The sequence below is a fragment of the Microtus oregoni genome, unplaced genomic scaffold (genome assembly GCF_018167655.1).
Source record: "Microtus oregoni isolate MIOR12 unplaced genomic scaffold, Mior012 000001F_ref0000356, whole genome shotgun sequence".
NCBI classification, from domain to species: Eukaryota; Metazoa; Chordata; class Mammalia; order Rodentia; family Cricetidae; genus Microtus; species Microtus oregoni.
Window position 1 is genome coordinate 51,059,910 of NW_024543060.1, and position 18,908 is coordinate 51,078,817.

Consider the following 18,908-nt stretch of genomic DNA (forward strand, 5'->3'; position numbering starts at 1 on the left):
AAAGATACAGGACACAGAAAAACATGTATGTAACTCGAGCACTGGGAGGTAGAAACAGGAAATCGGGAGTCCAAGGCCAGTCTCTCCAACATACTGAGCTACAGACCAGCCTGGGCTATGTGAGACCAGAATAATAAATAGGTAAATAAAAAAATAAAAAGGTAATATTTACACACACACATACACAGAGAGAGAGAAAGAGAGAGAAGCCCAATTATACACCCAATTTTCCTTGTACTTGGAAATGATTTCTTCAGTCACTGCTAACCCCAGCCTATGAAGACGTCGTACTAAAATAAATATTTGCCAAGGGTCAGCACACTCAGGCAGGCCTATAGCATGGCGGTGATGGGAAGAAGGGAGACAGTTGGAACGCTACAGAGCTCTGACCGATGACTGTAGAGAACTTAGAAACGCCTTTGCTGGGCTAAGTTTCAGCAGAGAGGCCACAAGAGACTGGAGGTGCAATGCGACATAATTTACAGAACATGATCAGCATCTCCTTTTGTACCCCATCACGGGTGAACTTGTCACTCACAATGGGATCTGACTGACCTGGGCACAGTGACCGGCGTTCAGTGGCTGTGACTCCCTTACTGGCTGATCTTGGGCCTCATTGCACTACTGAGTACCACGTTCCTGGAAAGAGAAGCAGTCAGTCATGTGGGAGTTGCCGGTTCGCATACAACCTTTGCAGGTGTTACTCAGTGTCCACAGGACAGTGGATGGCTCCTTCCCTTCTTTGCCCAGAGCAGAGAAGGTTGACAGGACCCCCGTATAGAATCAGATCCTGCCCAACGGCGAATTGCTTGCATATATTCATTCATTCATTCACCCCACCTGTTGTGAATGAGAACTACCTGTCAAGCCTACAGTCCAGGGCTGGGCATGCAAACCCTGGAACCTGGGCACTTCCCTGATGCCATCCTAGAAACCGAGTCTCCCCAGTTCCTAACTTTGGAAGTATACAATACCATAACTCGGTTATAATAGCTGCTTTTGCGGCTAAGTGGGGGAGCGATCATCCTCTCTGCCTCCTATCATTTTCTCTGCACCTCCAATACATAATTATGACAGATTGTACACTTCCCTAATTCCAAAAAGAGACTGTGAGGGGCTCCATAAAGATTATGCATGGCTCTGGTCTCCATGGAGATACTAATACATCAAATTATTTTAATCCCTTTCTTTGCCTTTCATGTTCACTTAAAGACATGAACTGAGCATGAATTGTGCTCTTGACATGTATTCTGGGCCACACAGAACACTTCCACATGCCTACATGGAACCTTTTCCACATAAGGGGCTCCCCGTTTATCAGTCTCCCCTAAACCAATTCTAGTCTCTACCAAACTTGAAGAGCAAGGCAAAAAACAAGAGTTCAACAATAAGTCTCACTCTTGACTTTCTGAGTCGGAAAGATAAACACCCCCAAATGTCCCTTTAAAAAGAACAGCTAGGCAACCCAGTCATTAGCAATTTAAATGCACAGATTAAAGAAAGGGGCTTACACAGTGAACTTTAAGAGAGAAATGTGAGCTGGGCAGTGGTGGCACTTGCCTTTAATCTCAGCACTTGGGAAGCAGAGGCAGGCGGATCTCTGTGAGTTCGAGGCCAGCCAGATCTACAGAGCGAGTTCCAGGACAGGCTCCAAAAATCTATACAGAGAAACCCCCAAAAGAGAGAGGGAGAGAGAGAGAAGATGTGGGATTCCCCACTGTATGCTGTGAATACCATTGGTTAATAATGAAGCTGGTTTGGCCTCATAAGGTAGAATACAAATATGAGTAGATGAGCAGATTGATAAACACTTGTCTAGGACCTGGAGACAGATGATTAGCATCTATGTGAAGAACACAAGCCATTGTTGTCCCATGACATATAGCAAGGACACCAGCTACACGGGAGCAGGCACGAGTAAAGCATCATACAGCGGCCAAGGAGGCTCCCACAGGAAACAACTCCCAGATCACCTTTTCATTGCAGCCTGCATTAATCTGCTGGGATCTGAGGTCGGGGTGCTGGCAGAGGTGGTTTCTTCTGAGGCTCCAGGCTGGCTCCCCTCCCCCGTCTTCTGAGTGTGTTTTGTCCTGATCTCTTTTTAAGGACAGCAATCAGAACAGATTAGATAAGGGGTACCCTAATCTACCCTGTCTCCAAGAACAGACACATTTCTGCTCGCTTTTGGTTGGTGAGGGTTAGGACTTCTGAATTGCAAGGAAGGACAAACGTAACCCCGTTTGCACAAGCTGTCACTTGGAGTTTGTTCCAGGGTTTTCCCAGTCTCAGCTGGTGGAATGAGCTAGCCTCCACTCTCCTTTCCCATGCCTGTGGGCAGGTATTGCTTCATCTTTCCTAGGGTGTAGTCCAGTGGTTTTATCACGCAGGGAAGCTGGGACACCACCCCTCTGTCCTGGAACTTAGAAAGTTTCTCTGATGAGTGCCCCCAAGGCAAAGAAATCACTTGGAATGCGCAACAGGAACTCCCAGGGAAGAGTTTAATGGATCCAGGGGACACATAAGCACTGATTTCAGGCCACCTTGTCCAAATAAGAGCTTTCCCCTCAGCTCCAGCTCTGTCCCTGTGTGTGACTACAGTTTGGAAATGTCCCAGAAGAGCAGAATCTCAAAACCTTATCCAGGCAGGGAAGCTCTTGGTTGTATCGGGGGTCAGCCCCTACGGAACTGTAGGCAGTTTAGACGCGCCTACTAGAACAGGCTCACTAGAAAAATTCTCGTGTGAGATTTTTCTCAGCAAAGAGCCAATTAACAAGGCTTGTCACACTCTGAACAGTGGCCACTTGACCCTGCCAATCAACTTCTAAAGGCTTCAGTACACAAAGCCTCATGGAGTGCTGTGTGTGAGGGTTTCCCTCCCTCTCGAGGCTGGGTGTGGGTTTCCCTCCAATAGGCTGGGTTTGCTCTCCAGTAGACTCAGAAAAGACACAAACAAAATCATCCCCCAAAGCGTGATGTCATTCATTCTACAAGAACAGGCTGCCACTCCGCTGCTCAAAACCTCCTGTCCCTGGCTCCTGACAAGGGAAATACATTGTGGAAGATGATTTTAATTAATGACATCTTGAATTTTGCAGGCAAATGGATGGAGCTAGAAAACATCATTTTGAGTGAGGTAACCCAGACCCAGAAAGACAAATATCACATGTACTCACTTATAAGTGGTTTTTAAACATAAAACAAAGAAAACCAGCCTACAAATCACAATCCCAGAGAACCTAGACAACAATGAGGACCCTAAGAGAGACACACATGGATCTAACCTACGTGGATAGTAGAAAAGGACAAGATCTCCTGAGTAAATTAGGGACATGGGGACCTTGGGAAGAGGGTTGAAGGAGAGGGGCGAGTCAAGGAGGGGAGCAGAGAGAAATGTATATAGCTCAATAAAAATCAATTTTAAAAAAGATGATTTTAATTTTCACTTTAATCAGGTCTGCAGAATTATGAGCCCAAAGAACGCTGTATAGTTGCACAAAGTAAAATGTGCCAAGGAGTCAAAGTTTCAGAGTCAGAATACAAATGATTTCAGTAAGCCTGATGTCATTGCAGAAATGACCCTGCCTTCAAGGATTCTCCTGCGAAAAAGACATATATAGCATATATAGACTTTCCAGCCCTTTTTTTTTTTTTTTTTTTTTTTGGTTTCCTAGTTAGGTTAATGATGCTATTGAGGCCCTTTGCATAACAAGTACCAAGAACTTCCCACCAACCTCAGCAAGTACAAGGGAGAATTTTTCACTTGAGTAAAACAAAGCCAAACTTGAAGTGATGTTATGGTTTCAATCTGAAATGTTTCCATCAGGCGCATTTGTCATTGTTTTATGGTTAGTTGGTTTGGGGGCCTATTTTGTTTTGGGTTGTTTTTGGTATTTTGGGGTTGTTTTTGGTGTGTGTGTGTGTGTGTGTGTGTTATGCCTGTGCAAAGTTGACATTAGGTTTCTTTTTTTATTTTTAAAGATTTATTTATTTATTACGTATACAATATTCTGCCTGCATGTATCCCTGTGGGCCAGAAGAGGGCACCATATGTCATTACAGATGGTTGTGAGACGCCATGTGGGTTCTGGGAACTGAACTCAGGTCCTCTGAAAGGGCAGCCAGGGCTCTTAACCACTGAGCCATCTCTCCAGCCCCATTAGGTTTCTTTTTTAGATCAAAGTTGACAACGGGGGAGGAGGCAGAAATCTTTTTTTTTTTTTTTTTTTTTTTTTTTTTTGGTTTTTTCGAGACAGGGTTTCTCTGTAGTTTTTGGAGCCTGTCCTGGAACTAGCTCTTGTAGACCAGGCTGGTCTCGAACTCACAGAGATCCACCTGCCTCTGCCTCCCGAGTGCTGGGATTAAAGGCGTGCGCCACCACCGCCCGGCCAGAAATCTTAAATAAATAAATAAATAACCAAAGTTGACAACAGGCATCTTTTGCAATTGCTCTCACCTTACTGAAGAAGGGTCTCTCACTAAACCTGGAGCTCACTGATTCCAGTAAGTTTAGCTAGTCAGTTTGCTCCAGGAATCCCCTTTTCTCAGCCTCTGGAATTCTGGAATTACATATGTCCACTATGCTTGCCTGGCTTTTCCGTAGGTTCTGGGGATCTGCATGCCAGTCCTTTTACTTATTTATTTAGGAGCGGTTTTTGTTTTCTTTTGAAACAGGGTCTTACTATATAGACCAGACTGGCCTTGAACTCACAGAGATCTGCCCTTTTGAGTGTTGGAATTAAAGGTGTGTACTACCACGGCCAATCAACCAGTCCTTATTCTTGCACTGAAAACACTTTACCCAAAGACTCATCTTCCTGGTGCCCCCCCCCCAATCTTTTCAACTATTTTTTTTTTTTTTTTTTTTTTGGTTTTTCGAGACAGGGTTTCTCTGTGGCTTTGGAGCCTGTCCTGGAACTAGCTCTGTAGACCAGGCTGGTCTCGAACTCACAGAGATCCGCCTACCTCTGCCTCCCGAGTGCTGGGATTAAAGGCGTGCGCCACCATCGCCCGGCTTCAACTATTTTTATACTGAATTAAAAGCAACACAAAATAGAGAGGAATCATCAACAAATCTTCTTAAAGGTCATCCAGTCTCAGAGTCACAGCCAGAGAAGCAACACACCTCACCACTCAGAGTGCAGTTAGCGTGGGGTCTCTAGAGGGGATGCTAGCTCTTAAAATCAAATTGCTGGGCCAGATCCAAGATCCTGAATTTAACGGAACTTTAGAAACACACTTTTACCGCCCATCTACCAAAATACCTCCCATTCAGATCAACGACTTGCTGATTCGACTCTTTCAAATTCTAAAAATACCCATCCTGACTCAACGGACGGAACACCAGGAACCTCAGAGATAACACAGTTCCCAACCCTACTGTATTGTTCACATTCTCCCTCGGCTTCATCCTCCAAGTCTTCCCCAGCTTCCCTGCACCTTACCGAGGTCCTCAGCTGGGCCGCACTAGTAGGTCACTTAAGTATTTCAGCTCGTGATTGCAACATGACTTCTTGGATGTACCCTGACACCCCTCCTTCTCTGTCCTGTCACCCACAAGAATCTTGCCTTCCTCTTGCTGGTCTTCTCCACTGACAATGCAATTTTCAAACCCTGCTCCTGTTTCCCCAGCCTCTGACCTTGCAAGAAGCCACACTTCTGACTTCTGCAGGAGCGTACGTACTACTGTGCCGCCCGTGTTAGCAAAGAAGGAGTTGCCTGGACCCACCTTTTTTGGTTTTGTTTTTATGAGTGTAATATCTCTCTAAAATAAGATCTCACATAGCTCAGGCTGGCCTAGAACTCATGTAACTGAACTACTTATCCTCCTGCTTCTATCCCCAAGTGTTAGCTTTATAGACAAGGACCACAGAGAAAGCAGGCTCATGTTTTCAGTACCTCTCCCCAATCTGGTGACTATTGTGAGGTTTGAAGCACCTTTAGGAAGCTGCAAGGTCACTGGGGTCACTTATAGGTCATCCCCACCGGATTCCAGTAGCTCTGTGCCTCCTGTGTGTGGACGTGGACAGCCATTAGCACACACTCCTACTGCCACATGCTGAGCCTCCCTGCCTTCATGCCTTTTGTCTGTAAAGGACTGAAATCCACTGAGAAAGAAAGAAATCTTTCTCCAGTTGTTGCTACTGGGTGTTTTGGTTTCAGTAGCACAGACATAACTAGTACGGGTGGACTCGGGGGCAAGGGCAGAGCCCTTTCTCTTCTCTCCTTTCATGTTCTCATCAGGTACAACCCTCATCTGCTCTCTGCGTATGACGTCAAGAGCTACTCTGTGGGGTCCTCATAGTTCCAGAGAGAAGAGTATCTTTGCGGGGGAGGGGGGAGCGTATATGAAATCTCACTGGATAAAGCTAAGTTTGTGGGGACATACTCTTAGCACCAGTGACAGAAGAACCCCATCCAGATGGCCTGCCATGCTGCAAGGTGGGGGGCCATTCTGCAGAGGGAAAAGATTCTAGGCATGATATGACCTGCCCTGAGGCTGCCCAGCACATGTATGGACACAGGACACACATACACGTCTGCTCATACAATGTGCCTTTACACACGTACAGCTCGTATGATTTTCCTGGGGAAGTGTAAGACATGTCTATTCACTTCGAGTAGAGACCACACTGAGAGCCCACCGTGAAAGAATCCAGCCTGGTGACACCACACGTTTATTGGGTTCGCTAACAAGAACACGGAGATTCAAACGCTGTTGCGCCACCCCTGGGCTACACTGTTGGAGAGGTCCCAGTCCAGTGTTCGCCCCTTCCGCAGCTCAGGAGGGGCGGGCCTCCTGAGGAACTCCAGGATGGTGGGCCGTGGGCCTGGGACCCCAGTAAGCCTCTCTGATGCCCACACAGGGGAATGCTAATGACTGGAGAGTCACCTGCCGGCCATGACAGCTGCTCTGAATCAGAGATGGCCATGGTCTGCAGCTGGTGAGGTGGGTAAAGGAGGTGCCCCCGAGCCTGGCAACTTGAGTTCGATCCCGGAGGGTAAGGAGAGGACAGACTCCAACAGGCTGTCCTCTGATCTCCATACACTGGAACAGACATGCACAATGAGTGATTGAATGAATGAATGAATGAATGAATAAATGTAAAAACATTAAGATAGCAATGGCCATATCCAACCCGGAAGAAACTTCCACATACACTATAGTAACTCCATGTGTGTGCCTCCATCCCATAATAGTGCAGCCGACTCTTGCCAACCCTTTGAGTAGTCAAGTTCAATGCCAGTGCTTCTACAGAATTTCCCATCTCCTGGGTCTCTGAACAGCAGGCATCTCTGTTACTCAGGTGTCAGTGGGCCCTTCCCAGGGCAGCAGTTGATCGCCCAAGGGAAGCAGAATCCCCTCCTTTGGGGGAGAACGCTGTGATAACCACTTTAAAGGCTGTCATTTGGAAGGGAAAAGGGAGATGAGCAGGTGTCGCTGCCAGCCCAGTCTCCTTGAGGGACACCCTCTGTTCTGTAGCCCCACAGCCTCCTGGGAGGGGATCAAAGCACAAGAGCCTTTCTGGCTCTGGTTAGGGAGGATGTGGGGTCATTATTCTAGGACAGAGGTCGCATAGTTTTCTCTTATATATCCTCCTTATAATGCCTTGATTTTTTTTTCATAACACCTCTTAGCCCAAAGAAATACCTAACAGACAAATTAAGAAACCATGTATAGCCAGGCAGATTTCTGAGTTCAAGGCCAACCTGGTCTACAGAGATTTCCAGAACAGCCAGATAGCCAGATAGAGAATCCCTGTCTCAAGAAACCAAATGGGAAGGGAGGGAGGGACGGAGGGAAGAAAAAACATGTATAAATAACTTAACAATACTTCTACCTTAATAATGTAGGGGGAGACGGCTTAGTTCACTTTTGCTGCAAAATCATGGAGCCCTGAGTTCAATCCTCAGGGTTTATATAAAAATCAGGGCATGGTAGAATGCGCCTGTAATCCCAGGAATGTGGAGACAGACAGAGTTGTAAATTTCAAGGAAGGCTCTGACTAGGCAGCCTGGTCTAACTGATGAGCTCAGGTCCCAGTAAGACACCCTGCCTACAAACAAACAGACAAGGTGAGGGCCAGTGTGACGGCTCAGCCAGCAAAGGCACTTGCTGTGCACACTCAGCAACTTGAGTTTGATCTTCAGTGGAAGGAAAGAACCAACTCGACAAAATCGTTCTCTGACCTCCACATACATGTCATGTGCACATTCCCCAACAATAAACAAAGACTAAGCATAAATAAATAAATAAAATTGCTTTTTTAAAAAAGCAATAAGGTGTATGGTTTCTGACAAACAGCACCCAAGAGTGACCCCTAATCTCTACATCCATCCATCCATACATGTACCTGGACACATGAATGCATACATGCATACATAAACACACACATGCACCTGAACACGTGAATACTTACATGCATACACATATGCATACATACACACATGTGCCTATACACATGAATGTGTACATGCATGCATAAATATACTCACACGTATACATGTCTCTACACACAAGAATGCACATATACATGCATATGTACATATAAATGTATATATGTAATTATACGCACATATATGCTCCTGTATACACGGATGCACATATATATGTGTGTATACATCCACACACATGCATGCACCTATGTACATGAATGCATACATACTTACATAAACACATATACACAGAATACATGTGCCTGTACATATGAATGTGTACATACATGCATATATACACAGAGAGCAGGAGAAGGTACTATAAATATCTAAATAACATATTTTTTAATTTTACTATTTTTATTTTATATGTATGTGTGTTTTGCCTATGTGTGAATCTGGGCACCATATATGCACAGTGCTTGTGGAGACCAGAAGAGGGCATCAGATCTCCCAGAACTCCACACTGGTGATTCTGAGCTGCCCTTGGGTGCAGGGAACCAAGCCCAGGTCCTCTGGAAGAACACAACACATCCGACTACTGAACCATTTCTCCAGTCCCTTAAAGTAAGATTTTAATTCTGCTCCTGAACCATCTCACTGACTGAAAGGAATGTATTCCTGTTGAACACTGTATAATGTCCGAACCTTAGAGCCATAATAGACACCACGACCTTCGTCTTGTCCACATTGAATTTTTTTTGTGTTTTTTTAATCTCATCAACTGCCAAAAATATAGCATTGACTTTTCAAATGACATGACTTCATTGCAAAAAACATTGTATGATCTAATGTTGAAACAGTATTAGCCCCTGTCAGTGTGGTGTCTGACAGATGTCTAGTCTTGCTGTATTTTCCATAAGATATCACATGGTACTTCTGAATCTTCAGCTGTACCCAAGAGCCTCTTGGATCAGAGTTTAGGAACTATTGAGTTTTAAGGATTAGACAAACCAAGTAGAGATCAAGGCCAAGCCTGTTGAGTCAAGATATTACAGTGTAAATTTCACACATAGGCTGATGAGACCCTTGGCCATGGGGAAAATTATGGCCCCATTCAGCAGGAAGGAGGAGGAGCCTGGGAATGTTTTGAAGAAGCTGGAGGAGCAGGCTCACTTGCTTCTCTGGCTTCTCCAGAGTACTAAGGGGGGGATACCACATGAAAATGTGTCAACCATTCAAAAGCTTTGTGCATTGTCTCACCTGCAATCCCAGCACTTGGGAGGTAGAAGCAGGAGGGTCAAGACAATGCCAGATATGAGTTTGAGGCCAGCCAGGCTACCTGAAGCCCTATCTCAACATAATAATAATAATAATAGTAATAATAATAATAATAATAATAATAATAATGCAAACAACAACGAGAACAAAGAAACACCAAGTCGTTGAGGAGATCCTCAGTCAGAAAGGTGCTTGTTCAAGCAGGAAGGCCCGTAGTCAGAGACTCGGCGCCCATCTGAAGCACCGAGTATCTGCAAACCCTCAGCCGGGAGACAAGAGTCAGGCAGATCTCTACAGCCCTCTGGCCAGCCAGCATAGCGGAATGGTGAGCTCCACGTTCACCGAGAGGCCCTGTCTCAAACAACGGATTAATAAAGGTGCAGAGTGGCGGCTGAGAAAGACATTCAATGTTGACTTCTGTCCTGCATGTATGTGTAGACCACATGACCACACACATACGTGACACAGGTGTGGTGGCTCGCACCTGTACTCCCGGCACTTAGAGCAGAGCTGCCTTTAGCTGGAAGCCAGCCCGGGCTGCAGAGTAGCAGCGTGACCCACAACAGGGATGTCAAGACCGTGAGAGCAGAGCAGGGAGCCAAACGCTGTCTTAAGAGCAGGACCACGTGAGACGACACGTGTGACGTGCCCATCTGGACCCATGTTTACTTCCGGGTGTTCGCCTGCTTTTCTGGCTCACTCTCACTCACGATAACGTAATTGTGCCTTTGGCAAGAAGCACACCTCGGATGTGGGATTGTTGGAACGGACCTGCAGGTCCTCTAAAGCGGTACTGCGTGGCTGTGTTCCAAGACAGCAGAGCTTCCTGATGACCAACTTGGCTGAGGGCTGTTTGTTTCTTTTTGCAATTTACTCAAGGACACTGAAGAAAGCAGCACACTTTACTATTTTGAGACTAAGAGCACCCTGAGTGTCAGGCTGTGATACAAGGGGAAGTAGTGTCCATGCCCGTGGTCCCAGGCAACAGGACAACACCTGAGGTTCCAGAGCTCCTGGCCAATTGTCTTTGGCTGGGAGCACCCTTTTCGGCAGGGAGGACCTTCATATGGTAGGGAGCATCTTCATCTGCCAGGGAACACCTTCTTCTGATTGGGAGTATCTTATCTGGTAGGGAGCACCTTCAACTGGTAGGGAGCACCGTCATCTGGCAGGGAGCATCCTTGTCTGTTAGATCAGCAGGCCTTCCAAATGCTATGCTACTCTTTGTGGGTATGTAGACACTATGAGGAAATCCCACCTTTTGAACCTACAGAGTCCAAACTCTACAAACAATTCATCACCTAATGCAAGTCAACCTGCTTCAGACTGAGTCTCATGGCTATCAGGGAACACCAGCTTCCCAGCCAGGCCTTCCAGCTGCTTTCCACATTGCCCAGGCCAGTTTCTCAGTCCAGTCTTTCTCTGACGCCTTCTATTCCTGATCCAAGTCTTCTCTTTCTCTAAACTGTTGATTACAGATGATGAGAAATTTGCCAAAACCAGCTTTAATAGGAAGACTATTGTCTTACATAACTGAAAAGATACAGGTTCTCCTTGTCTGTCTTGTTTGTGATGCTGGGATCCAAATCCAGGGTCCTGTGCGTGCTGGGTGTGTCACTTCTGACCTACATCCCTGCCCTTGTAATTCTGAGGTTGTCCCTATGTAGCAGACTGCCCATGGAGTTACAATCCCCCTGCTTCTGCCTCCCAAGAGCTGGGGTTACTGAAGCATACCCCTGGCTGAGATATGATGTTTTTTTTTTAATTTATTTATTATGTATATAGTGTTCTGGGCACCAGATCTCATTATAGATGGTTGTGAGTCACCATGTGGTTGCTGGGAATTGAACTCAGGACCTCCGGAACAGCAGTCAGTTCTCTTAACCTTCGAGCCATCTTCCCAGCCCGAGATATGATGTTTTAAAGTTAGACACAGTCAAGTATTAGGAGTAGAATTGCGAGGGACTGGGTTGGTAATGTAGCTTAATTGGGAGAATGATTGCCTAGCATGCAAGAGGCCCTGGGTTCAATCTACAGCGTGACATAAATCAAGTGTGGGGCACAGACCTGTAATCTCAGAATTTGAGAAATAGATACAGGAGGTATTCCACACCAATCAAGACCACACACACCACCCAAGACTGCATACACACACACATGTACACGCACACGCATGCATACATGCATGCACATACACACATGAAAAAATGCAGCCTATAAGGTAGAAATCTGGGTTTACTTTGTTTCCTTGTGATCCAAGAATATTCTGGCATGAGGCAGCAGACGAATCATTTAATTAATATGTGTTTATTTATAGTTGGACATGTGTAAGTTTAAAAATTTACAATTATGTTATTTAGAAAACGCTTAAATTGAAAAACTTGCAGTCATAGCTCACTGATAAGAACTAGTGGCTGTCTGGTCTGTTTTTCTTATCTTTCTTCTTTCACCCCTAATACCTAACTTTATTATTAAGACCAATTAGAGGCCGGGCGGTGGTGGTGCACGCCTTTAATCCCAGCACTTGGGAGGCAGAGGCAGGCGGATCTCTGTGAGTTCGAGACCAGCCTGGTCTACAAGAGCTAGTTCCAAGACAGGCTCCAAAACCACATAGAAACCCTGCCTCAAAAAACCAAAAAAAAAAAAAAAAAAAAAAAAAAAAACAATTAGAAACTGAGCTACAGGGGGAGAAGGAAATGATCTCAGGGCTGTGGATTTGCCTCCTTGTTGTGGCAACAAAACAAAGAACAAAATAAAAACAGACCCACAAAGGATCAAAGGGGCCTTCAGGTACCTGGCATTTCACAGCTGAGAACTGATCTGCTTCAGGCCACACTTACAGCCCCACTTATGTTTGCTGTGGGACGCCCTTCAGTGTGCTACAAATATGGGTTGCTTTCATTGGTTAATAATAAAGCTGCTTTGTCCTATGACGGGGCAGAATATAGCTGGACGCGAAAGCCAAACTGAAGACAGGGAGAAAAAAAGAGGGGTTGAGAGAGACGCCAGCAGCCACCTGAGAAGATGTGAGGTAGCAAGCCACGAGCCTCAGAGTAAAATATAAACTAATAGAAATGGGTTAAAGGCAAGAGCAACATAGTAACAAGCCTGAGCCTCAGAGTAAAATATAAACTAATAGAAATGGGTTAAGGCAAGAGCAATATAGTAACAAGCCTGAGCCTCAGAGTAAAATATAAACTAATAGAAATGGGTTAAAGGCAAGAGCAACATAGTAACAAGCCACGAGCCTCAGAGTAAAATATAAACTAATAGAAATGGGTTAAAGGCAAGAGCAACATAGTAACAAGCCCGAGCCATCCGCCAAACTTTCATTATTAATATTGAAATGAATCAGCCACACAACATGGCTTATACTTCCGGGTTCCAGGGCCACACATGTATGGACAAGCCCTCAGGCAGAAGTGCCTAATGGCCCTGGGAATGTTAAAGGACCCCCTCCCCCACCTGGTTGCATCATCTATGTATGATGCAGCTGCATGAGCCCTTGCATGCATGCATGTGCTCCGTCATCTGCATATGACATAACCACGCCATCTCCCTGTGCACATGCGCTAGGCAGCCCTTAAAAGCTGGAGGCGCCATCTTCAGCCCTCTCTCCCTCTGCACAATGACTTCCCCAGGCCTGTGCATGCCCCCTCTAATAAACCCCTAAGTGGGTTTGTTGCGTGTTCTGTGTTTCCTTCTCACTCACACCAGGTAATTTCAAATAAAAGCCTCTAAGTGTTTATTTGGGAACTAGTGGTTGGGAGAGAAACTTCCAGTTATACAGGTTTGCTGCAGGAAGGCTTACAGCTTGTGGTTACCCACCTACTGGGGAGTGGCCTCTTGTACTAAATATGGGGATGCAGAGCCTGTGTCTGGCCCCTTTTCTCTCCTTTTCGCCGCCGGCTGCTGGCTGATCATTCTGATTGTTGGATGGCTGGATTCGATCCAGGTCCATAGTTCAAGCAGAGAATTCTGATTTGTGAGCTTACCCCTAAATAAATATTTCTCATTTCTGAGCTAGTGTGGGATTTCTTTTAAGCATCTGTTCATTACTTGGTCCGTTCATGACAGGTTTTTTTGGTCCATACTGTCAGACCCATCCAGTCCGGTGCACAGCGGACCACCCCACAGAAACTGTGTTCCATTCACTGATGACCTACACAGACATAGCTCATGGGCAACTGACTGTCTTTCTCTTCATTTAAGACCCTAACGTGGGTGACTCTGTTGCTTTCTTTTTTTTTTTTTTTTTTTTTTTTTTGGTTTTTTGAGACAGGGTTTCTCTGTGGTTTTTGGAGCCTGTCCTGGAACTAGCTCTGTAGACCAGGCTGGTCTCGAACTCACAGAGATCCGCCTGCCTCTGCCTCCCGAGTGCTGGGATTAAAGGCGTGCGCCACCACCGCCCGGCTCTGTTGCTTTCTTGAAGCATGACCCACTGTTGACATCTTTTGAAGTCCATTTGGGGCTACTATAACATGACCTTGCTTCTCTTGTATCCTTGGCCTGGTCTAACTAGCGCGTACCTGCTCAGATTCCTGAGACGCACCCTTGGCCCTCACTGCCCTTTCTCCTGTTGAGTCAGTTCCATCAGCCTATTTTCTAGCCCATCTGCTGCCCCTGCTCTAAAGCCTTGCTGTTTTTGTTCCCCACCTTGAGGAGCATCCATTCCCCTGGGGGCTGGTTACCCACACAGTATTTTCCAGCCAGACTCCAAACCCACTGACCAGAGCCCAGGGCTAAGAAGACGCAGGTGACTGACTGGGTACACACCAGGATTGTGTGTCACTTCCAAACCCCGAAATCTTTCTCCCTGGCCTTCAGCTCTGGCTCTTCCAGCAGCTCTTCAAGCAGTCCACCGTGCCTCATTGTGGTGCACCATGCCCGTCCGTGCTCTATATACCGCCATACAGTTTGTGAACCCGGCAAGGGGCTGGACAGTGAAACACACAATGACTCACAGAGACAGACAGACAGAGACACAGGTCATCCTTGAAGCCAGAATGCCCCTTTATTGTGTCCAGGGGCAGCTTATATAGGGATCCTTCGCTGATAGCCATGCCCCAGCCAAACGCACCAGAAACCACTCTCCTGCCATCAGGAACCCCTTGAGGATCTCGTGCTCAGAGCAGCTGTAGGCACTCAGATCAGGGGAAAACAGTTGTCTACAAGAAATTCAGGATCTGGGGGCTCACTGCTCCCAACACCTCATTGTTCTCACACAGAAGTCTTGGCAGTTCCCCATTCTTCTTAGAATAAAGAACATTTTCTGAGAGTGGCTCAGGACATTATGGTCCTTTTGTCTTCCATCTTTCCTGTATATCTTTTAGGACCAAAAAATATTTAATAGCTGTGTGTGTGAGAGAGAGAGAGAGAGAGAGAGAGAGAGAGAGAGAGAGAGAATATACGTCATAAGAGTGTGGTACCCAGGGGCTGGAGAGATGGCTCAGAGGTTAAGAGCATTGCTTGTTCTTCCAAAGATCCTGAGTTCAATTCCTAGCAACCACATGGTGGCTCACAACCATCTGTATTAAGGTCTGGTGCCCTCTTCTGGCCTGCAGGCATACACACAGACAGAATAGTATATACACAATAAATAAATAAATAAATATTTAAAAAAAAAGAGTGTGGTACCCAGAGAAGCCAGAAAAGGGTGTCAGAGTTACAAGTGATTGTATGCTGTGTAATTACCTGTGAGCAAAGGCCTGACAGGCACGACTTAAGGAAAGAGGTTTTCTTTTGGCTCATGGTTTCAGAGGGAATTCGATCCATTGTTGTGGGGAAGACACAGAGACCCCATGGGGAACGGATGAGAAACAGAACAGAACAGAGAGTAGAGCTAGGCTCTGTCTTTCAAAGGCCCATTCTCCCTACACCAGTCAAGCCCCACTTCCCAAACAGCCACCACCAGCTGGGGAACAGCTACTCAACATGTCCCCTGGAGCAGGAGGAGCTTTCTGATTCAAGCTGTAACAAGGTTTTAACTCAAGAGACGTGTAGTTAACTGTGTTTGGTGGGGAGGGTAAATGTTCTATTTGCTTTGGAAAAGAATTTTCAGTTCACAAAATTTCTTCATGTAGCAAACACATGTGAAATGCCTTTGGCAAACTCGATAAATCGTCCTTTGGGATGGATAACGTGGAGACCTGAAAGCTGCAAGCAAAGAAGACTCATTCTAATGGGGTTTTCGTTTGTTTGTTTGTTTTTGTTTTTTATGAGGGAGACTCCATCCCAAACATGAAGCCACTTCTGTAAAAGGCCATCATCTGACTTACCAAATATGTCCCGCATATTGCCACGTCAAGTGCCAGCACGGAAGAATAAGCTGTTGTCACGGGAACTTCTGGACTCACAAAACAAAAACAGCACCGCTGAATCTGAATCTGGGGGGTTTAATTGTTGTTGTTGCTGCTTTGGTTTTGAAGCACATAGCCCAGGCTGGCTGCAGATTCTCTGTGTAGCCACAGATGACCTTGAATTACTAATCCTTCTACCTCCACATTCTAGGTACTGGTGAAAGACCCTGCAGACCCCCTCCTCAAAACCCGCAGCTAGCATGCTCCCGGGGGAACGTCCTGTTTGCTTTAAAAAAATTCTCCGGATCAGCAGCCAGCCTGCTCTCGTAAGAACATCCCATGTGCTTGAGAGAGCAGGATGTCTATGAGATAGGAAGACTGCAGGGCAGGATGTCAATAAGATAGGACATCAACAAAGCAGGTTGACTGCAAAACAGGATATCTATGAGATAGGAACAGTCATGGCCCCCACCTCATTCCAATAACCATGCTTTTGCTTCTGTAAACTTGCTTTTTGCTGACACCCCGCCTCATTCTGATCAACCTATAACCACGCTTTTGCTTCTGTAAACTTGCTTTTTGCTCTTCCCTATAAAAAGCCCGCTCTCCAGTTGGCAGGCGCGCAAGTCCTCCGAAAGACTTTGCTGCCCGCAGGTACCTCTGTTTACTCAATAAACCTCTTGCTAATTGCATCCTGTGGTCTGGACTCGGAGTGTCCTGGTTCTGGGGACTTCATTGGAGGAAAAGGTCCTCTCTGAGGGTCTTTCACTGGGATTACTGGTGTGCCACTACTGCTGGTTTCTTCAGTTCTGGGGATCAAAAGCAGGGTTTTTTTTTTTCCTCCAGTATTTTTGAAACAAAGTCTCCATCTGAAGCCAAGCTGGCCTGAGCTTTAAGGAGTCTTCCTGTCTCACACCCAACAAACTTTAATACATGATACAACAGAAGTGCAGAAGGTCTGCACCTTACACAGTACACTGGGCTCACAGGGAAAAATAATAAACTTCCTTTTACTACTTTATTTTATTGAGACAGAATCTCACTGTAGCCAGGCCTGGCTTGGAACTCACAGAGATCCGCCTGCCTCTGTCTCCCAGGTGCTGGGATTAAAGACGTGCGCCACCACACGTCACCCTATAGATTCTATTTTAGAGACAAGGTCTTGTGTTGCCCAGGCTGGCAACTCTGCATGTAGCCAATTAGAACCGTGAATTAAATGAGTGTGAGTGTGTGCACTTGAGTTCAGATACACGCGGAGGCCAGAAAAGGGTGTCAGATCCCCACCTAACACGGACTCTTGGACCTGACTTGGAGCCTCTGCAAGAGCAGTTTTGTGCTCTTGACCAATGAGCCATCCCTCTCCCCGTAACCTTAAATGTTTTATCCTTCTGTTTTCACCCTCTAAATGCTGGAACTGCAGGCGTGTGCCACCACAGAGTGGTGATGTGTTTGAGGAGCAAATCCAGGACCTCGTGTATGTTAAGCAGATGCTATTCCAATGGTGCCATGTCTCCGCTGAATGCTGATAAACACTAACAAAGTTCATGCTGGTTTAAATCACAAAATAACCCAGCTCCCAGCAAGCAGAGAGCAGAGAAAGACTGAAGGAGACTCTTCCAAAAAGTTCTGTCCTAGGAAGAGTACTGGGTAGCTAGCAGAAAGATAAAAAATTCTTACAACTGCTCAGGGAGAGGAGCCAGTTTGCAAGCACCACCTGCTGCATGATTTTGTTTATATGGAGATATCCAGGATGCAGACGCATAGGATAGGATGCAGACCCATAGGATGGGATGTGGACCCATAGGATAGGATGCGGACCCATAAGATAGGATGTAGACCCATAGGATGGGATGTAGACCCATAGGATAGGATATAGACCCATAGGATAGGATGCAGAATATTACTTTCCCATTAAGTAATACTTCATGGTCAAAGGGTTAGAGATTTAGGGGCTGTCAGCTAATGGTCAGTACTCTTCTCTAAAACAGTGAAAATGTTCTCAGTTTTGTTATAATGATATTGGTTGCACTAATCTATGAATACATGAAAGGCACCAAATTGTCCTTTTTGGTTTTAAAAAATTAACTTCATTATCATCATCATTATTATTACTATTACTACTACTATACTAGCGCAGGTCACAGTGTCTATATAGAAGCCAGAGAACACATTTGTGGAGTGAGTTCTTTCCTTCCACCTTTGTGGGGATTGAACTCAGGCCACCAGACTTTAGTTGTAGAACCATCTTGCTGGCCCCTGAATTGTACACTTTAAATAGATGAATTGTCTGGTGTGTGAATTATGTCCCAATGATCCTGTGAAAAATTATGTCCCAGAGAGGCAAAAATGGTCTTAATGATACCAAGCAAGTTATTTCTATTAGTATATATTCAGTAATTGCTTGCTTTTTTTTTTAAGTTGCCTATCAACCATTGGCTTTCTGTTGACTAATAAGCTCTTGCTTCTTTACACACATATACCCCCCACACACATACGCTTCCTCTACCCATCCTCCTCCTCCCATAGCCATACTGTAATCTTAGGTAAGATCCAGTATGCAATAGTGATGACTCTCGGGTTCATGGCTAAAGCAGAGTTCCCTCTGAACTAGGGGCTGTATCCAGTGCCTGATGCTTATGACACACCTCTGAGCAGACCTTAAGCCACATCCTCAATTCTCCCTCTCGTAGCTCTTCATCTACTTTCCCTGTTTCAGTAATGGAGAGGTCATTTCCCCCAGAGGCGTTGCTGATCTCACTCTTTCTCTCCTAGATACTTGCCAGCAAACCTTTAGACTGCCTTCAGAATATAGCCAGAATCCGGGGTTGGTGGGTGACCTGATTTCCTTCTCCAGGACCCACAGACTCTCAAATGTTGTCTGTTGACTTCCACCCATGTGCTATGCTATGCACACACACACACACGCACGTACACACACACACATGCACGTACACA